Genomic DNA, 23,542 nt, shown 5'->3' with positions numbered 1-23,542 from the left:
TTAAACACTAGTAGTAAGGCTTTTTTAAATCCTTCCTTTACTAAAATATGTATTAACATAAGATTTATTTTAAGTTTAAATTTATTTCAAATATAGGTCTCTTTTTTAACACATTTCCTTAGTCGTAACAATTGCTGTACGCTGTACGTTCAGCTCTATTTCGATCGCTGGTTTTCTCCAGGATGACATCAGAGTTTTACGAGGTATAGTGCACACTTTAGCCCACAAATCCTGACATATGTTGTAACCGAAAAAGGTCTGGACTGAAGGAGAGCCAATCTTCATTTCTGATGGAGTCAGTCATTTAAAGTTCAAATCAAGCCTGGGTAGTCTCAGCCTCGAGTGTCGGTGTAGAGTCCTGCTGAATTGCCTAAGGCCTCCGTCGAAAGAAGGTGCGAGACAGGTCTTCCAAAACCTTCCAAAACCGTTTGTTGATAAATTTTAGTTTGTACCTAATTCATGGAGTGCAGTAGCCCCTTAGTACACTACTTAGATCACTAACCAAATCGTCACTGATGACGAGTGACGACCACCCTAACTTTTGGGAATAGTGTAGTGCGTTTTGGAGATTGAAAGATTGGAGATTCTACGATATGGAAAATTTTTCCATCTTTAAATAGGATTTGTTGTCTATCACTGGCGTGCTGTTTCAATAATACTCTGATAAATTTCATCATTATTGTCTACAAATGCTGGGTGGTGACCTATTTAATTATAATTAATTATAATTGCTAGTATCTGAACAAATCGAGGGCTGGCAAATCCTCTCTTCAGTTTAAGCACTTCAATATAATTCTTAATACACAATCAAATCTTTGTGCGATATTTAAATTTTTCTGCTAGTCGAAATTCTTAGTTGATAAGTGATCACGACCGTGTAAATCAATTACTGCTACTCGGTCCTCTTTAAGTGTCCACTCCATCGTACAAAATGAACAAGATAATCTAATTCTATTGTGCCAGTGACAATATTATAGGAAAGTGAAACAAGCAGCAGATAGTGCATGCTATGAAAGAAATATGTTTTAACATACTTAATCAATTATTTATTCAAAAATGTTAAATAAATTTATGTTGCACAATACTCTTGTTTGCTTAATATTCTTATTACAGTTAGATAAATTAGAATAACTTTTACAGTTCAACATAACAAATACCTACTTACCGTGAGGATTAAAGATAAAGATATACTTTAAGGATTCAAAAAAGTGACTTTTTTTGAGGAGAATAAGTTTAATAGTAATACATAAGCAATAAACAATACCCAAAAACAAACGGAAGAAATTATTCCAAAGTATCCCTCCTAAAATAAGGATGTCATATTTTCAAAATATTTTAGCAAATTTAATGCACTGTCGCAGTATAAAAATGTTATAGGAGCAAACAATTGTTCGTCTATAGACCAGTAAGTATTATTTGATATTGTTATCGCTTGGCTTAGCAAACCATATTGAGAAGAATTCTGTAACTCAAAATTTAAAATTTAACAATTTTCTTTGCACTAAAATTTAAAATAGAGAAAAAATTAAGTTTGTGGAATTTTAATAACGTCAGTAAATGTGATGATACGTTATGGGAATATGTACAATATTGGTTAAATTACATTTTATAAAAATATTCTGATCGCTGAAATTTGTGTGAATTATTAAGAAGAGTTTACTTTAAAATCATCTGAATAACTTTTGTAATAGTAACCACAAACATCACGCTACATAAATATGAAGGGCTAGCAGATGATGTAGGAGTATACATGACTTAAACAAAATTATGAAAAAAGTGCAGATTAAATCCAGTTAAGGCAAACGAAGCTTTAGTCTGGCCATTTCTTGTTTTCAGCCGATGGACGCCTCCTGCAATGCATAGGCCTCACCCAAAGATCGCCAAAATGACCGGTCCTACGCTGTTTGCAACCTGAATTATGTCGTCGGTCCACTTAGTGGGCGGCCCATTCATGCTGCGGCTATCGGCTCGTAGTCGCCACTCGAGAACCTTTCGGCCCCAACGGCCATCAACTGCATAAGCGATGACCCGTCCATTGCCACTGTCTACTTCAAGCGAGCAATTCTCCGAGTCATGTCGTTGATCTTAATTATTTTGCGGCCTCCTTGTTTGTGATTCGATCTCGCAGCGAAACTCCGAGCATAGCTCTCTCCATTGCTCTCTAGGTGACCTTGAGCCTTCTTATGAGGCCGGACGTAAGGGAGGCCTGGTCATTTACCTACACCAAATCATCAATACCAAATCATCATAGAGTAAATCTTCATCAAATTCTTGTTTATGGATTTTAAAATATATGTTATTATATTATAAATATATTTGTTTAATTTATAAATATATTAACAAGGTGTTTAATATATTTATAAAAAATAAAAAGTTTTTCAAGAAATTTCCTACTTTTATTATAAATTTTGACTTTACTACGTCTTGCTAATAGCACTTTTGATTGTGATAGCTGCAGTCCACTGAAATGCTTTATTAGCCCAGTCAGAGATATGCGAATATAAGGAATATAATGAATGCAAAAATCTTAATGTTAATATCATCAGAAATTAAAACGGCAGTTACTTTCCTTTGCATAATCTGTTTTTTTTTTAAAGGACTTTCACTACAGCCATAGTAGAATTTGCAGATTCCGCGGGTTCGAAGCCGCAGAGCGTTGAGGACGTCTAGCACAAGACCTCTGTTAAAATAGAAAATCTCGAAGGTTCCCGGGGGAGCTTCGGGGAGGATTGGGTCACTACGTACTACTATTTCACCGGATGACGGTGACCACTGAGCTCTTAAACAACCTTGGCTAGCGCTTCGTGGAGCAACTAAGCCCATGGGCCCCCTCGAAGTGATAGGCTTGGACGAGTGACACGTCGAAAATACCCATTTTGCATTCCGAAACAGGGGCGCCCAAGAAAGCATCTTGACTTTGTAAGATGATATTGCCTGGCTAGTAATAACACTACTACCACTTCGGAGTATGTTACCACCAGGAGAAGAATTAGTGGAAAAAACTTCAGTAATATATCTAGAATGGAGAATGGCGTCACCTGTTATACAAATATACGAACGCATACGAAGAACGATACGCAAACGGAGCCGAACGACGGTGTGAACATGGCTTGTGTACATATGCGTGTGCGTCGCGTCATCCAGAAACTCCAATATATGTTTCTTTGTCAAGATAATGCGGTAATGGAATGTACCGGGTGTGATTGTATTGTAGCTGTCGACACCTACTATCAGTGAATATTGTGTATTGGGCGGCAGAGTCAAAATGGTGAATCGATGCCTGTTTTAAGAATTAGGCGATTGTTGACAGTTCCAGGTCGACATGCAAACTATCATTATGGACATACCATGGCGTGCCCTGAGCATATACGTGGCATGAACTTTTTTGTACGATCTGGAATTTGAGGAACACGCCTAGTACAAGGTTTGGGTCTGAACAGGACTGAAATTGAGCTTGTCATTCAGGACGACAACTAGATAACGGGATTGACTCATTCAGGACATTAGACTAATGTTTTCCAACGCGGGGGCCACTTCCCACAGGAAGGCAGATTGGTTGTTAACGGGGGAAATTCTAAAATAGACATGGCACGACTTTAACTTTAATTTTCGCATTAATTTAAATAACATTTTTTTGCATTGGGTTGTTGGTTGCAAGAATTTTTAAGTGGGGTATGACAAATAAAAATTGAGAAATACTGCACTAGACTCTCAATGAATGTGGTTGGAGATGTTGTGCTTAAAAAAGAGCATTTTCGCAATAATAATTTCGATATTTTATTTAAAGAACCATCGTTCTAAGACGTTGGTTGCGGTCTAGAGGCATTTATTGATGATGCTGTTGGCAACAACTGGTGGTGTAAAGTGTAAGGTGTGTCTGCGAATAGGGCGAACTCTACTCTCTTGATGCGTGAAAGGTCGTTAGTGTAGACCGTATTTGGAGTTGGTTCGAAGGACGATGTGACGTGGCTATGACCAGACCCCTTCGAAGCGATACTGAAACGTTCCTTTATATATAACTCTCCAAACATTCCTGGTTTATCACCTTAATAATGTTTAGAATGGAGAATTTAGACTGACGCTTAAGATTATTAATGCACAAAAAGGAAAAAAAAGTTATGTAAAGAAAGGAAAAAATCCAAGTGATGCAGAGCAATCTGTAATGGTAATCAGAAAATTGTCTAAAATCGATAGAAATAATTTTAATTTAGCGTAGAGGACTCAGTTTTGCGATAGTAGGCCACGGGTTAGATTCTCGGGATGCAATATTACATAATTCACACTGCGATTGCCAACCCGCTGGCCTAGCGTGGTGGTTATGGTAAATCCCCCATTAGATATCTTTGGAGGAAGCTCTGCAGTGGATATCCATTGGCTAAAAAGAGTGTAGTTTTACCTTATTTTTTTTTACAATTAAGTAAGGCTTTTATACACGGAAAATGGGTTTCTAGATAAACTGCCTCGGATTTTATGGACTAAAGCTATATGTATGGCTTGAAATTTAGTGATAGATTATTGGAAGTGATACCTGTTTTGAAAAAGTAACATACTTACTAAAAATAATAATCTTAATTTAATACAATATATAATTAATCTTAATTTAATACAGTAATTAATCTTAATTTAATACAATAAAATTTAATATGTGAATATAGGGCCGGTAGAACTGTAGTCGTTAGAGTAATAACAGCAGTTGTTGACTATGACAGAATCACATCAAAGTTTTTATTATTTTATTAAAATAAAAGATAAGCCATGCACTGTGCTGTTTTATAAGTAAAATTAATATTTTTTTATCCAAATACATATTTCGAAAGTTTGATAATATTGCATTAGCATAATTTTTAAATAACATTTTGCATAACTTTATATAACTTTAAAATGCAACGTACACCGTCTGTCTAAGTTTTAATTATATGATTTCTTCTGGTTTATCAGTGCATTTAATTAAAAATTATAAGAAAACTAAGAAACGAACACGTATTTATATTTTACTTTCTTAAATCATCATCCTCAATTTAACAATCTTATTGTTAAATTGAGGATGTGTAATTAAGCACCTGAAGTTAAAGTCGTTTTGTCGAATTTATCACACAAATGAACTCATTTATTACGTAAAAATTGATATTGGTATACTGTTAAAATTAAAAATAAACAAAATATTACTTTGAATTTGGAATCTCATTGTTGTATGACTGTTCATTGTGTTTCTAGTTTTGCGCCATGTGTTGTAACATATTTTGTAATATTTTAGCAAATGGAGATATTAAAATAATTTTAAAATCCTCCATTCGCTTGGTGCTAATCAAATGTTTGTGTCTATTAAAATGTACAATGAAACCTCATCTATTTGTGACAGAAAAAGATCTGGCCATCCACATAGTGTTCATAAGAAAAAGGAAATCAAAGCAGTAACACAAATAATCCGAAAAAATCTTTTTCGAAAGCGAAAGATTTTATCTCGAGGGATGAAGATAGCACCAAGTCGCGTATTTTTAGGATGACTGAGGACTTGCAGCCTATAAGAGACGCATTGGTCATTTCATAACTGATAATTTAAAGAAGAATATGGTGGTAAAATAAAAAATAACTACTTAACGGTACGCAACTGAAGTCACAGAAAATTTTCGTATACGGATGAGGATAGTTTTACAATTAAGCTATATTTTAAATAACAAAATGTCTGTATTTATGTTAAAAGCTTTAAAGAAGCTTCCTAATTGCTTACAGAGTACAACGTTGGTATTATCCGAATTGTATGAAAGGCAGCTGGGTTTATCTGTGAAGAAATGATTGTGCCTAATTTTTGTGAAAAAGATATCAAAACATCGGCACAAGAGTATCAAGATCCCATTCACAAGAAGGTAGTTAAGCCTCTTAACAATACCACGTTCAATACTCAAGAATGGTATTTTCTACAAGACTCTGCGCCGGGTCATCAAGCTCGATCCTCACAATCTTTGATAGAAGCGAAAGTTCCGGACTTTATCGGAGCTGAAGACGGGCCCTTATCTAGTCCTGATCTTAATCCACTGGATTATGATTTATGGTCAGTTTAAGATTAAGACTTCTCTTATAGTCAGTTTTAAGAGAGTCCATATAACAATCCATAAGATTGGCAGGGAAAAAAATTCCCATAGAAAGAGTGCGTGCTGCTATTGATAATAAGCCTCAACGTTTAAAGGACTGTATTGCAGACAATGGTGACCACTTAGAATAAGCTTCATATGACCGTAATGGTTTTATTTTAATGTATTACACTAATAGTAATAAATGTTACTTAGAATAAAAATGTTGTTTTTCTTATTTTTAATACTAATATATATGTGTGCCTTGATATGTCTCTTAATTGGTATAAAAAAACAAGTCCTTTATATTTAAAAAGGGTCTTAAAAGCCAAAACAAGAGACGTAATTTGTAATAATGTGGAAGTATAAAGGGAGTAAAATATTTTCCAAGGAAGCAGAGCTGTTCGGTACCGGTTTTGAGTCTAGTTATTTTACGCGCCGTACGACGTATGTTATTGCACAAATACCAAACTAAAATTATTGAGTAGATATTATAGAAGTAAAGTACAGGCGCGCTGCTACGTGCTGCGGCGCGGCCGTGTATACCGAATCGTAAGATCAAAGCACGCATAGGTACTTTACCAACTTCGCCACCCACACGTCTTCGCCACGTCGCTAGCGTTCATTTATTCGTTGAATAGAACACACAGATGCATGCTCGAGACAACACTAATAAAAGTATAATAAAAGTTACCAAGACAGAAGTGCGACGTACGGTACTATTTGTTTGGAGGGAGGTTCGTGGCACTCATACAGGCGAGGGAGAGGCTGTGTTGGCGCGGGCAGCCAGTTTACCGTTGCGAGGCGCGTTGTGCGGCCGGACGCTGGACCGTCACCCGCGCGCCGCCGGCACCCCTAGCACTGAAGCTTCGGCTTGCACCCCACAGCCGCAACCAACGCCCCCACTACCCTGGTTCACAAACCAGGACTCTTGAGTTTAACCGCTGTGTTCACAACGGGCTGCTGACAAACTTTATATTCAAGTCTTGTTCTCTAACGTAGAGACGAAGTGCTGCAACTCGTGCTTATTTCACTAAAGTGCTAATCCGATTTCTTTTTCTTTTTTGGATCGCTTTTTCTCTGACCAAGGTAAGTTTCATATTCTTAGTATTGAAACTTTATAATTAATCTAAAACATATCGTTTGTATATGAAAAACCCGTAAATTACTAATTAAACTAAATTGTATTTATATACATTTCTTTATTTTTATGGTTATTTGTACAAAAGCTCGCATATGATATATTTTAAAAATAAAAGTTATTTTATACAGCTCCAAATTTATAGGAAAAATAGAAGAGATCTTTGTGTTAATCAAGTTTTAAATTAATTCAGATGCAAAGATCATATCGATATATGTACGAATGAAATGATATGTATTGATATTACCTGTTGAGAATTTAGAACCATTAGCATTAACAATGAAAATAATAGTGTCTATTAAAGATAGAGCTCCTAGTTTTTAGTATGGGAAATTTGGAATAACTTCAAAAAACAAATACAAAGCCAAATCATAAGAAAAAATTGTAACTTTAAATCCATACAATATATTGGACACTGCTGTTGATTTGTGAAACAGATATAACGGATATTAAGTATATTTTTCTTACCAATATGTTAAATGTTTCATTTTTGTTAGTGTCGTTATATAGGATAGATTTTTTATTTTATTTGGATCATTGTGATTATGCGGCTTATTGTATATGAACTATTGCTTTTTGCATGAAAGAATCAACTTATAAATACTATTCCCTCTTATATGAAGCATTTTTATATAATTATTTTATGCTTCGATTACTTTTTTAATGACTTCATCCTAAACATCGAACGCGTGGCTTGTCGACTAAGACAGCGTTGTTTCTGACTCACAAAACCCGGACTCGAATACAAAGTGAATAAAACTTCTGGGCAAATCCAAGACTTTATTATGAGAATTCACAATACTGTGTATTGATAATGATTGGTTTTAAGACTACATCCAATTGTTTATATGTTTATTTATTTAAACACACTGAAAAATACACTCTACTTGACTACCTTCAATTATTTTTTTGTTTTAATTAAGGTAATATTTTCAAGCGCAGCGGCCTGCAACTGCTAATAACGATATTCGTCTAATTGCTTTAATAAGTGAACAATAAAGATGCCAGAGTTATGTCATGATCCATAGCTTATTTCCTGCTTACTTTTATTTCAAAAGACATGTTTGAAGTGTTTTTTTTTTTAAATGACATCTCATTTTAAGTTTCAAAAGTCAACAGAAAATTGTACTAACTTTCGTCTATTTATCTTTGGTATGCGAGTAAATATTACATACATGATATATTATTTGCAAAAAAATCAGAATCGCTAGTGGGCCTGAATAAAAACTGACTTTTGAAGGAAATATTTCGTTTTTAGCTGCTATCTAGTTCATTAGGGATTAACTTTTAGTTTCCATGTAATTTACTTCTTTTCATTCGTTAAATTTTATATTGATATGGTTACCATTTTGCTTATTTTTTATCGATCATTTATATATGTAATGGGAAATATGTTAATAGTACTCAATTTACAAGAATCTAGAATTTATTTCAATTCCCATATGAGAGCATTCTAAAATTTAAATATGTGGGGGTTGCAAGCGCGCCATGATCTAAGAAAAGTCCATATCTAATTTAGTCGGGTTCTTTCGTTTGACCATTTTTACAAACATCCTTAAAACAATAGTTAAAGCAATTCATTCCCGAGTTATACTAGCACTGAAAAATCATTTACACTTTAATTTATTACACGATAATTTAAATATATTGTGTACTGGAGTTTAATTTAAAAGAACCCAGTAGGGAGAGTAAAGAGTTACTAATTGAATTTAGCACGGAAAAAGGTATCGAAATTGTCTTTATTTCTAGTGCTACCCTTATAAATATTGCCATTTTTCATATATTTATTATTTGTAATGGCTGATTTCATAAATCTAAAGATACCAAAGACAGAACACAGGGTCGTCGATAACAATGGCACGTTGCTTGTTAACGTGAAGGTTACCAACAATCATTTAACTTATCAAATTTTGGCAATTATCACAAAATCGTTATTTATCTCTTTAGTCTGGTAATGCAAATATATCAGGAGGGTCATGTCTTCTTGCTTATTTTAGTTGAACAAATAAAAAAGGTAAATTAATCATATGTATGTATGTACCCTTAAATCGTTTTCAAAGGTCTATACGCTATTTAATTGTTATTTTTGGGTAAATAACTCTATTACTACAGTTTTTGGTAGCAATAATTATATCGGTTTTAATTTTAACTCCTAAGGTTTACTTGTTCCAATGTGCTACAGCAATAAGTACAGAAGTTTTAAGGAATTTGTGCATAAACGTAAAATAAATGATCTCTGTCTTGTCTGATGTTAAGCGTTGACGAGGTCTACGGTGGTATACGCTTGCCTAAAAGATACCTATTCAGTCTTGACTTGAAGACTCCCAAGTTATAGCTAGCGGTAAACTACTACGCTATTAGTATGTAAGAGCTTCTATTTTTATTTTAATATAAGCAGTCTGATTTATTGTTTGAAAACAGCCCTATTTTTAACAGAAAACATCATTATTTTCTTTTGTTTTTGATGCGTTGATGTCTTTACTTCATACCAAGTTGATGAAATTATGTACTGTCTATATTTCGAAGAAAACAGATGAATTTTCATATGCAATTGAAATTATTAATAGTATGTACATAAGTCTGTTACCTTGTTTTGAGGATTCATATTTTAGCTGCTGAATTTTTCAGTATAAATATTTAAAAAACGCTCTTTATAGAGTTACCTAAAGAATTTACTGTACATATAAATTCAGTATCATTCATTGTTACTAATGTATAGCGGCTCGACTAGCAAAAATATAATAAGATGCGTGTATTAATATGTAAAGTGACATTTATACATATTATTAACGACATTTTGGACTTTAGAAAACCACCCTATAAAAATAATAACTCTATCCAACTTAATCTGTTATATATCAATATTCATTTTGTGAGTACTAGTAAAAATATATAAACACCTATATTTGGTAACACCAATTAGCTAATATAATATCTTTATTTATTAAGAATAACGTGTTAATTTCTTTGAAGCGAACATATGCGATACAATTAAAACCCCGGCAATTTGAGCCACAGTCCAGATTTACCAAAATCACTTGTTTCGACATTTATTACGTTAATTCCAATGCTGCCGTTACTTGCATGCATCACGCACACGTAGTGTTGTTGGTATAATTACAACTCTTTGATTATATCAATTCAATAAATGTTTTTGACAACATATTGGAATATAGGATACCGAAAATTGTTCAGTTTCTTTTTTAATTTAGATCATAGCGGAAATGAATAATTTTAAGCAAGCATAGTGCTTAAAGTTCGCATAAAATGAGGCATACATAAAATACAGAAAAGTGTTCTATCAAAAATTTTGATAATGTTCCGTTTTATTTTAATTAAATAAATTTTAAAGCTTATTTTTTTTTAGAACAACATGTGTGAGTAGTAAGTGTTATATTGTAAAATAAGATATTGATTAAAAGTAAATTATTTCGGTTTCAGAATATGGTTAGGTTGTAAAGTATATTTAATATTCGTTAATTATATCTATCAGCTGTACTAAGATATTTTATAGCTTGCTAATAATTGAGGTCATGTCTCAATTAAAATAAATTTGATACGTAGGTTATAAAGTTATTCAGTGCTTTAAGAGATTGGTCATACTTAAGAGTCCATGATTTTTTTGTAACCTTTTTAAAAACAGTTATTTTATAAAGATGTTATTTAAATTAATAGGATCAAACCGAATTTAATGAATATTGATTGTGAGTTTCCACTTGAGGTCTACGGACAGTTTATAGAAGAAGATTCAATGAGTCATTCTAAAAGGAATATTTTGTAAATTATGTACCATTATTAAAATTTCATATATTAGAATTATATGAGTCATAATATAAATAATGATTATAATAATAGTGTTCTCATTATTGTTCCCATAATATACTTATTGAACTATGTACATAGAGTTAGAAAAATGTGCTTAATACGTAATCGAGTAGGGTAAAAGAATAATATACGTGATTTTAAAAATATATATGATACCAGTTTATTATATATCACAAGAAATATTAATGTTTATAGATTAAAGAAAGCGATAAGCGATTTATTGCATGTATCGTGTTAAGCACCCGAATTTGTATATAATCAACGATATCAATTCACAAATAATCGATGATTAAACTTTGTCCTTTGGCAGAACGTTTTTTCTGCAAACAAAGCTTCTATTTTTTTCATGTAACCAAAACCGAATGACCGGTGTTTGACACCTTGACCCTTTCTAGGTAATACTGACGAGGCACTAGGCGGAAGATTTGTGTTCAGCCAAGCGAGACACACTCCTACGCAGAAAGTGTTTGTCCTTGCTCTCCCATTATGTTTAACCTTTGGCCCTGAAGTTTTACTTTTTGATTGTCCTGTTATACTTTGTTGCTTTGATAAATTGTGCGCATTTTGAGTATATTTACTAATATTCAATAATTCATCCCGAATTCTTTCTAACATGTGTCTTTCTATATTTCAGTGAAATTAGTAAAATTGTTTGTATTAAAGTTATTAAATGTTTTCCTCGTATTTCAATTTTCATAATTATATTATAAATAAACTTGGACGTTGTAAGCAAAAACAAGAATCGTTTTTATTACTAGATATTAAAATAGAGTTATGAAAGGTCAAAAATAGATACGCAAAGAATTCTGACTGTATTGTTTTGATGTCAATAAAAATATAATCATTGTCGGTTCTGGTTAGTATACTTTTTTTGTGTAATTTTAACTATTTTAATGATAGAATCATTTATCTACAATATTTATACTATTAACAAAAATAAATTATTTATACTTAAACATAATTTTAACGCTATTGAAAATCGTGGTCTTAAAATATAATTTTTGCGAGAAAATTGTCACTAGCACTAGTTTAAACTTTATGGTAAGATGTTATAAATATTCCTTAGCCAAATTGAACAAAGTTTAGTTAGAAAATTAACGTTACTGTACTATATATATTAAACATTCCTTACAGTGAAAGTATTAATGTAGTACACGACACATACAGATCACTCGACGCGAGCATTCAATAGAAATGTGTTTACGGTTAATGAATCTTCCTACTGTTATATAACGACATTTTATCCGAGTATTTTTCAATTATGGAAATATAGACCTTATTTCAATATGTATTAATTACATAATTTAACACAAAAATTTGTTAAATGTAATTAGTATCAATTCAAAAACCTTTGTAATAACATTAGCAATTAAATGTATGTTTCTTGAGATGAAAAAAAAATATATTTGCAATCATTATGATAAATATAGTCATTATACAAGTTATATATAAGTCAATATATTCCAACTTTTGTTACCGTAGTACTACTATTATAATATATTAATAATACTTTTTCATAAATGATATGAAATACTATTACCATTCTATTAAATGAAACCAACATTTTTGATAAAAATTAATAAATCAATCCTCCTTCCATCAATTACAATGTGAAATTAACTTCAATTTTCGATCGTTCATAGAATTGGTTTGTATATAGATAATTATTTTAACTGACATAGGGTAAGTAATATCAACTGTCATAGTTTTAATTTTAATAAAAGATTTAGGCACGGTTACATAAAAAGAAAACTAATAGCACTTGTTTCCCTTAAAAAAGCTTTGTTCATGTTTCTTAAGACAAATGCATATGATATCAACAGTATAAATACATATGCAACATTGTTGCATATTTACATATGTTTTATTACTTTAGCGGTTTAATTCCTCTTTATATAATATCAGACAATTTATAAACTTCAAAACAAAAAGGAATAAACAAAACTAAAGGTAGATTTTGCTATGATCTTATAATGTTGTTTATTCGATATCTTGTGGTGCTTTGGAATATTTTTGTTTATAATTATTAATTCTGTCCATTTTTCATAGTTTAATAATCTATACCCACATTATATACACTTGATTATAACAGGACTAGTTGTACAAATTACCATAAACGCGGTTGACCGTCAACGACTTAGGAGGGTGTTCATTGAAATATGTATATTTAGTAATCTTCTCTAAAAAGCATTATAATTGCATCTTTTAAATATTATAAGGAATATCACCCAATAAGTTAAAAACACTACAAGTCAGAAATCGTATTTATTTCTGTTAATTGGTGCAGGGGAAATCACGTAACACGTAATTTTTTATCCTGCCAGCGCTACGACGCGAAATGACCTGTCGAGAAGAAATGCCACAAGAAACTTGGCTTTTGCCAAGCCTTTATAAAACTACAGTACATATGTATTTCTGTATATGCAGATATGTCCCATAAATCAATGTCAAGTCCAAATCGGGTTATACGGCAGGTAGTGGCTAACCTCAGAAAATTATAATAAAAATCTATGTATTTTTTTTTAATTTGATGCAGTAACACTTTTGACTATATGACATGTACAATATGTGGTATTTCAATATCGGGCGATTGCAGTGATTTTGTCCATTTGTATCATGTGTGAACAGGAAAACAAAATTTAAAAGTACAGATATGTAACAATAGAAAGAACATAATTAGGTGTTAAGAATTAATTTGCTATTTTAAACGGAAATAATTTTAACAGTATATGATGTACACTTTTTCAATTAATTTTCTGGGGTTAACTACTAACAGCCATATCGCCAGATCAGGCTTAACGTTGATTTACAAGTTTATAAATAAAATTAAACGCCGCTGTATCCAAATTCTGTATATTTAACTAAGGAATTCCTCACACTAATTAATTATCATTCGTTCGTAACATGACATTCATATAAAATCATGTTAATACCATTAAGTCCTTGAAATTGTTAATGTACATTAAATTTATTTTCCGTAAATATAAATTTAAAACTTAGGCGTCTTTAAATATTAACAATATTTTATCATCATCATTACCACAGAAAGTAGGCTTCGTTCTTAAATTTTTAATAAACTAGGTCGGAAACGGCCTGAATGAAGCGAATTTCTGATTATCTGTATGTTTTATGGATGTCCTGAGTTGCCTGTCTATGATTCCCATTCCAGAACCTCAAGGCCCCAGTGGCCAAATGTCCTGCGTATTATGTGGCTTGCTCTCTACCACCTCTGCTTGCCAATCTGCTGACCATGTTGCATGACAATGTTGTTACTTTCATTTGTCTATGGACCTAATCTATTTACCAATATTAACAATTTAGAAATGATTTTTAAGTATACGTACATTTGCTATGCTCGTAGGTATTATACGAATGCTGATATAATCAACATTGTTAGGCGTACGTACAAAATATTTCGTTGGTATACATTTTTACAGAAAACGAATGAAAAAGCGCTATTTAATTTCGGGATATAACTTCACTAGGTATAAATCAGCATAGCGCTGAGGGCGTGTGGCTAAACCAAAACTTCTTTATAGTTACGATCCTGGGGGCTCTCTGTAGAACTTCGCCTGATCGCCATATTGAAGCTTTTAGATCACTTAAGCGGACGTTCTATGGAAAGGCGTGGTGAAAATTTACTATATTTCTAACATGCATCGAAAAAAATGTTATTTGAGTTATGAAACAGAATAAAATATGATAATATTATTTAAGATAGGATAAGAGGATATCAAATATTTTTTGAATCGATAAAAACAATGAATACTTTAGCAAAATAGGTATTACATGATTAAAAATTATGTAAATTGTCTAAATTAGAAATATTTGAAGTAAAAGGAAATGCATTACTAGTTATGAAAAATTAATATATAAAAGATAGTTTATTAATAACGTAAAAAAAAGAGAATAAACATTAAACAAACGTTAAGTCAAACGAAAGGCGGTTCGAAATTAAAAAACTGAGTCGTGATTAATCTCAACATTAGACCTTAATATGAAAAAGTTACTTAAACTAACGTACAAACATACCTTATTCATAAATACGTATGCACTCACACATATAGACCTCTTGGCTGTTTTTGTCGAATATTAGACTCGAAGAAACCGCCGAATACCGCTAGCACCGCCGTCGGTTATTGCTCTCAGATTCCGCAACAAATTAACATGTATTCGGTACAACTACATTTTATATTTAGTAATTTTTACGATAAATGTTTCTTAGCTATTTGTGGATATGATACTGGTAAACGGTTTTTAGCTCAACACCATTGTTGAAAATTATTATCGTAACCTTCTTGCTGCAAAGGTAGTAAAGTAAATTTTCATATTTTACATGTAGTAAAAATATTTATATTATCATGGTACATATATCATCCCACGTTTTAAATTAATGCAGGAAACCGTTTGAAAAAAATACTGAAACAATTTGATGTTCATTTTATTTTCAATTCATACTATCGACAATTACAAACAATAATCTGAGAAATTGTACATTAGAAAAAGAAACTTGGAAAAAGCTTTCCAGAACTAAACACGACTTGAAAGAGGAATTAAGTTACACTGTGTCTAAGTATTAAACACAATTTTTAATAGACTTTTATATAAATATCTATTTAAATGAATTTTGCTAAATTCATGTTAATAATGTTTGCTTATTCATAGTAACTCGGTAACACTGTATACAGTTTTAATACAAATACTATATTAAGTGACGACATAAGGTCATTCGTGGTGGTTTGTTTTCCAAACGTTCAACTGTGGTTTTCCTCTGTTTTTTAATATAAATGCTTTGGCCTTGTACCCTAAAAATAATGCATATTTTTAATAAGTTTATTTAAATTCTTCTGCTATGTATGTTAGCGCAGCATTTTTATTCATTTAATGGATCATCAACGTATTTAACGTAAGTATGTCCATAAAGACAATTATTTTTTTAGGCTCAATAACATATTTTTTAAAATTTTATTTCTCTACATGTCATTACAATTAATTACACTTGAACACTCAAAATCATTAACAACTCAAATACACTACATTATTTTAAAATTGTAGAATAAGTAGTGAAAAATAATAAAATTTAATTATTACAAAAATAATATAACTATAAACACAAGAGTAATAAATTTCAGCATAATTGGCAAGTATCTAGAGAGTAGTAAATTAGATGAAAAAGTTGAATTTGAATGAAACTTATATGGAAAAATACAAATTACTAATTGTATTAATTGCAATAAATATTTACCGATATTACAATTTTCTCGCATATATATGTTCATATTTTTCAATAATCACTGTCAAAGATTTTAACAAACGATGTATCGATATAAATAATGATATTGTAAAATATACTGCTAAACTTTAGAACATGCGACGGAAATAACAGATTAAAACCTACAAACAAATGTTTAAAAATCTACTACTGTATCGAAGATATGTCCTATTATGTTTTTTGTTATTTCTGACTGCATAAACATAAGGATAACCAGATTGGAAGTTATAAGGCCGGTTAATATTTGTCGAACGCAGTAGGTTCGAGGATTCTGTCATCGTTTTTGTTGCAATATTCTAAATTGTCAACCTGATTGAATTCCGTCCAAATTGCTAGTATACAATTGAAATAAATTACCGTGATATTCTTGTACCCCACATACATGTATATTAACAGTTTTTTAGTTCATTTTTAATTTTAATTTGATGCGAAACTTGGAAATAAGTGTGTACGCCTTATCTTTTTTTTAGAAAATTATAACGAATGTAAATATATTTAATTCTTCTAAATAGTTCACAAAGGGTTTTGTTTTCCAAAATATTGTTAAACATTTACCTGCTCTCATCTTCTTTAGGTCTAAGATAGTAACTGAAACGTAACATAATTTACTACTTCTTGGCGACCGATATAGTAGACCCCGCAGTTGTTGTTACCTAGACGGCTCTTAGAAAATAGAAAAATGAAGGGCCTACTTCCAATATTTCGAGTGCGCGCGCGGAGTTTAATTTCTCTAGTAATCAGAAGAATCTCAAATAACATAGAGCTTTGGCTGTAGTATTAATATGTATATAAATAATATGTATTATGTATTGAACAATATTTTGACCGTCTTTACAAACACATACGCACGAGATTGCCGATTACGCGACGTTATATTGAACTGGTATAAATTACGAAGGCTAATGTGTTGTTTTTAAAAGAAATGCGTAAAATTACAATTAATGCCGGCGGTACTACCATTACAGTTTACATTTCAAATTCATCCACAAAAATGTGAAAGTATTTATGCTCATACATGAAATTATATTGTCTGTTTAATGTATTAAGTTGTAATGTGTTTGCAGGCAATATTAATTAAAAAAGTTTCATTCTTAAAAAAATACAATTCGGCGCGTATTTGAAATAATTTCACTTTTCCCTATATATATTTAATCCATTTTACGATTTTGAGTTATTGTAGTGATTTAATGAATTTTTATAATTATCCTTATACACCGTATTATTAATGATTTTAACGTATAATAATAAACGTAAAAGTGTTGTTCATCAAGAAAAGTTGGCAATGCAAACTAGTCTTCAAATTAAGAACTGGTTTGTTGTTGAAATATTCGATGATAGAGTGCAAGTGAAAGTCATGATTGGCGTACATGTTATATACAGTCCCGTTTTGGTTTTCTATTCGATCTTCAGAGCGTATGTAAATACTTAAAAAAATATAAAGTGTTTTTCAACAAGCGCCTGACTTTGATAACGACATCTAATGTCCTTCATCGAGAATTCGATGCGGAAATTAAATGACTAAATTACTACCTACATTCCGTAAGCAACCGACAAGTCGTGTTTGCCAGACTAGGTTTCAATTATTGTAAATTTGTTAAGCTATTTTCTATAACTACGTACAATACAAACATCTTATTATTTATCCTGCTCTGGTGTTTGATTACTTTTCTCAACTTCATATTAAAAGCATATATGCAATCATTTATGTTTATTATGACAAGTGAAATTTGTTCTAAAGAAAGGTTTCGCATTCTGGAACATTTTGAACATAATGAAGTAAATGTTGAACGGATAACAGAAAGATTGATGATCTAAACAAAAAAACTATTCATTGGGATATCGTGTAAAATGCTATTAAGAGCTGTGTATTAATTTTAAGACTTTTCATAACCTGTCAATGAAATAAAATATACTAAAAAATGAACTGAAATTTCCGGCGACATCCTTATTTTTAGGATATTTATCGCAAACTACCGAAGACCAAGTCACCGGTAATGAATAACTAAACAATGATAAAAAGTCCATTAATGTGTTTTGATCGAGTTCTCGTGGATGGGATTGCGTTTACAATTTAGGTACAAATTAAACTTTAATTTGTCTCGTACTTTTCCAGTAATTCAAGTGACCTTCAGCTTTTAGCGTATAGCCGGAACATTTGTCAAGGAGGCCTGTTCAGGTAAATAGACATTTATTTAATTTACCTACAGACGTTTTCATTTTAGTTACCATATACGTATTTGTTTACAATGAACTGATTTTGACGAAAACGAGGTAGGTTACTTAAGAGTTATAAATTTTATACAAGATTAAAATGTTGTTCAGAAAAACTTGCGCTAAAGATTAAACGACTTGTTACTTTATGCTCCAGTTGTAAACGTGATATTTCCAGTTTTAATGCGATATAGCGGAAGTTATTTTGCAATTATTGGCACTGATTTGGTTCCTTCTTTAATGCGCAAAACAGTGTAAAAACAAAATGATTACATTTTATTTATGCAGAAACGACAGTTCTGTTTACATTTATTTTTGGATCGGTGTAAGCTACACTGCTCTAAAGTATCTATATTTATATATTATGCTTGTACTAAATCATCAAAAAGCCATTTTATTTCTTTAATTGTAGTTTAATTTGACTTTTAAATGGTATTATATAATACACGTAAATATCAGTGAAAACTAGACACATAGCATATACTGTACATAATGAATAGTTCTTTTGTTATCCTGTTATTGTATTCGCCTTTTTATATTTTAATTACTAAGCTAAGATAATCATAGGAAAACTTTAAAAACAAGTAATTTTCGTATACGCAATTTTTGACTATTTATGCAGTACTGCTGGCATGTATAACGTAATGTTGGAATGTGTAACCAAAGACATTTGAGCTTTTTGATAGTACGTTATATTAAATTGACAATAAATAGATTTCATTTGGTATTTCTTGCCTTCCAAATATCGGTCGAGATGAATCTGCAAAATGAATAAAGCCGCAACAGTGGTATCCAATTAAGTGGATTGCTAATAAAAGTGAAATCGAAGCGAGTGCAGTGGCCGCAGCGGGCGCGGCGCAGCGATAGTGTTGCCATCTATATAAACGACAAGTGGACTATTCACATATAATATTGTTCATATTAAGCGCATTAAAGATTCGTTTGAAATAAATTTAATATTACTAACTTATAATTCAGTTCATTACTTTTTTAACACGTCATGGACCATACTAATAAAATGTGTTTATATTCAAAGGTATTAAACAGATCATTTGAAGTTTGTTTTATGTCCTGTATTGTAGTTATTTATTTCAATCCTACTAGACGCCATGACGTCACTCAACCGTGAATAATACATTCGTTGCTCTTGTTGTGCCGGTTCCTATAGTAAAGAATTCGCACGTCAACATGCGTTAGCATGTAATGTAGATTTAGCGGTATATCTTATAACGAATAGATGCCTCCCTGCCATTGACTCATTTCATCTTATTCCTTTTATGGTCGATGACGCGAGTATTAAAATAACTCAAGTATTAATAATATTTTAAAAGCTCATTCTCGTTATATTGATAATGGTATATACTTTGTCTTTGTTCTGTTTGTCTTAACATTTATCTACACACTAGAACATATCAAGATAGATCAAAGAATTATAATATATTTGAAATAATAGTATATCTGAATATAACCGAAGTTCTATTTCGTAGTTTTTGTTTGATGATGTGTTTTTATAGTCTAAGGTTATGATTTTTTTTTAAACAGAAATGCAACTTCATTCATAATATTTGGGTAGCAAAAGAACACCTTATGTAACAGTAATTATGATAGCAACTGAATCTAATTTGCCATTTGTTGATAAGGAAAGTCACCGGTAGAATAAAAGATTAACTTTCGTACAGTCCAGGTGATATGAGAGAAGAGATATTGTGAAAAATTTACTTTTTCTTGCTTACCAAAAACGTTATATATAGTATGTAACTTATCCTAGTTAAATTATAATTTATAATATGAAATGAAAACACACAAGTGATCATAATTTTAAGTAATAGTCAAAATCTCTATGAAATAATTAATAAAAATCATAATGGTCTGAGCACGCGGTATTTAAAATAAGTCACAGAGAGTCGGACATTGCGAGAAGGCGCTGTGTGCGGTTTATACTAGGCATGATTTATCGCGAATTTAGATCCGGTTCGCGTCGACTCTGAGCTCGCACCCACGCCTTGCTATGCTCTTTTATCAAGCCGAAATGATCGCTCGCCACTACGTTCAATTATTTGCTGGCCTTTGTTGTAAATCGAAGGCTCCGCTGAACGTTTTGAACAAGTACAGACTGTTGGTCTGCGATGGTCAAGTTTATAAATTTACTCAATCATACCTCGGACATTCGGCAAAATTTATCGAATTTACGATCAAATATAAACATTGTAAAATAGTAAATCAAATAAAATGCTTAAGCGTAAGGCGTATGTTTGATACTTATTAGACCCATATACTAGCATTCTGTACTTGTTCCTAACTACAAGAAGTATTCACGGTTAATTTAAAACTATATTTGACATTTGGAAAAATGTTGGTCAAGAGGCACTTGTGATTTCCGCGAGAACAGTTACGAGTTGCGTTTGCTTAAGATCGTTAGATATAACAAAATGGATACTTTACACAATTCGGTTCGCGGTTTTTTGTTAAGTATAAGGAAAAAGTTCAAATTAATCTATTAGTGGATCCGTTGCTCATAACGCAGATAAAAGTCGATAAATTCGATTGAAGTTGTTTTATATATTTTTTTAAATTTTAAATCTATTTATTAGGTATTTGTTAAGATGTGAAAATCGATTAATGAAAAAATAAATGAATTGTTATAATAACACTAAATGCAGATTATATAGAAATAGGGAATAAATGGGAACAATTTCTGAAATGTTGTTAGCTTAATTAGTTTATATTCTTATATATACTCTTGAATAATAAATCGATTCGAACTACATAGATACATAGACAAAACACAATTAAAACGATATATAGTTGTAATTGTGTTTTGTCATTGTAATTAAAAAAATCAAGCAATTCTAACGTTTATTAGTAAGTTTAAAAGCTAAAAATTTTTAAACCTTTAAAGCGTTTCAATGAGGTTTATGGTGAAATTTCTAATGAATTCCTCGAATTATTAAACAATAAAAAAATATTAAAGAGATAAAGCGTCTGCGTCTTTGTAAATCGAAAAGAAAAGTAAAAAAAGGCTACAAAATAATCCGGTCGCGGTTCAGGTCAAGCAAGCGAAGTAGAACTCTTCTATTATCTAGACACATCACGATCTGCCCGACGTAGCTCTCACATCGATGTGAGCCCTCGTGACTTATTCGCGACTGCGTGGCGGGCCAGTGGCAGCCTATTGGCGTGCCCATGTTTCGGTATTACGGTTAATACGCTGTCTTGCAACACGCAGCCATTCCCACCAACCACAACAAGTACAAACAATATAAAAACATTATAGATTTTTTGGCACACGAGCTAACATATTTATAACTCTAAGAATGGTAAAAGTATATAGCAAGGAATAGGAAATGGCTACATATTTATTTATTTACTGGTTGAAAGGTATACCTAATGATATTTCACAACATTTATATATACATCTGTTTTGATAAAGATCGAAGTAGGAAGCCCTTCGAATACGCGTTATGGATGATTTCTGTAAATGTTATAAAAATGCTCTAAGTTCGATGAACTACACGTCACTAATTCTGATTATATTAAACGTACACATCTCATTCTAATGTTCAAGTCACTCCGGCATTAAGTGTTGATTTGCGTACACTTTCATCGCGCCTGCCCATCGCTTGTCAATGCATCATCATTATTGATTGACCATCTGACCTCGAGATGTAATTTGTTTAGCTTTTTTTGTATTATGACAGAGATAATCAATAAACTGTTACAATCATGTCTAAAATTTAGATTTAATTTTCATTTGTTATTAATATATTCCACATTCGGTTAATAGTGTACGAAATTTTTTTTTGGGTTTAAATTAAAACCCAGTCATTAGAAAATCTTTGAAGAATTATAACAAAGCTTGTTTTTATTACCAAAGTTTTATTTAAGTATTAATCAGTAATTCGCTACTACTCATTTGTGAACTGAGCAATTGTGTCCCAAATAAAAATGCTCAATGTAAAATAACAATAAAAATGATGGATTCAATTGGATCCAAACACGCTACTTTGCCATTATGAATACAGTGACGAGCCAATAATCACTACACCCTATTCTAATCAACATACAATTAGAGTATTTGAAAAGAAACTCATGTATTAATTTACATGGAGAATAGACTTACATGATATTACAAGATATATTGCTATTACATACACTGACTACGAAATCCATTCTTTTTTTCATCCTTGTCGGAAAATATTGATAAAAAATAGAAGGCTAAGAAATCTGTTCATTATACTATTATAATTATTATTGTAATATAGAATAATAATCAATGATTTAAATTGTTTGTATTATTGCAGCTCTACCTGTTTATAATAATATAAATGAATATAATCCAGAATTATACTGTGATCTTTAATTACTTTCTAATATTCTACTTGCAATTTTCCTCATATGACATGTGCTTGTGAACTGTTTACAAAGATCCATTAGAAATCGAATTTTGCGATGTATTTTTATTTATACCTATAAATAAAGTATATGTTATTTTCTTTAGAAATTATGGAAGAGGCTTCAATAATTTTTTAATGCATAGATTAACTTAACTTATTGAAAATCCAGCCTACGTTTAATAGGCAGAGAAGTCTTACGGCTGTTATGGTGATAATTATGATATTAACAAAAGGAACTATTTTTATAATGAGCGGGTACCGTAAGTCATCCGTCTCATTTTCCTATTCGTGTAATGAAATTTCTATACAAGTGTATTCTGTAATCGGCCAACACTTTAAGTTTAGGTTAGCATTGTATTACACAACAACATTACCTTTATCGATCTATGGAAAATACTTTATTAAAGGGATGAGAAGTTAAATAGTTTCATTTTATAAAAATGCTATGAGTCAAATATCTAATAGTTTGAAATAAACTCCGGCATTGTGGTTGAGCTGCTAATAGAATAGATAAGCAAAACCACTTTCTTCGTTGACACTTGTCATCACTGATGCAACATCTGTTCTAGATGCACTTGTGGTCAGATATATTATATTAAATCTTATGTGTAAATTTTGAAGATTCGTTGAC

The 23,542-nt window shown here is 31.3% G+C and overlaps 1 protein-coding gene across 1 annotated transcript in view; it reads left to right on the top strand.

Moving 5' to 3' along the window:
* The first annotated feature begins 6,940 nt into the window (after positions 1-6,940).
* LOC137929650 (uncharacterized) overlaps positions 6,941-23,542 on the top strand; it is a 51,487-nt gene continuing 34,885 nt past the window's right edge. Inside the window, exon 1 of the mRNA XM_068772698.1 lies at positions 6,941-7,157. The gene's annotated coding sequence lies outside the window, so the exon portion shown is untranslated. The remainder of the gene's footprint in view (positions 7,158-23,542) is intronic.

Source organism: Battus philenor, unplaced genomic scaffold, assembly GCF_028537555.1.
Source record: "Battus philenor isolate CCGP_79_NKW_IND1 unplaced genomic scaffold, ilBatPhil1.0.hap1 SCAF_5, whole genome shotgun sequence".
Classification (NCBI taxonomy): domain Eukaryota; kingdom Metazoa; phylum Arthropoda; class Insecta; order Lepidoptera; family Papilionidae; genus Battus; species Battus philenor.
The sequence above is the reverse complement of the archived record's forward strand: the minus strand, read 5'-3'. Positions and strand labels throughout refer to the sequence as shown.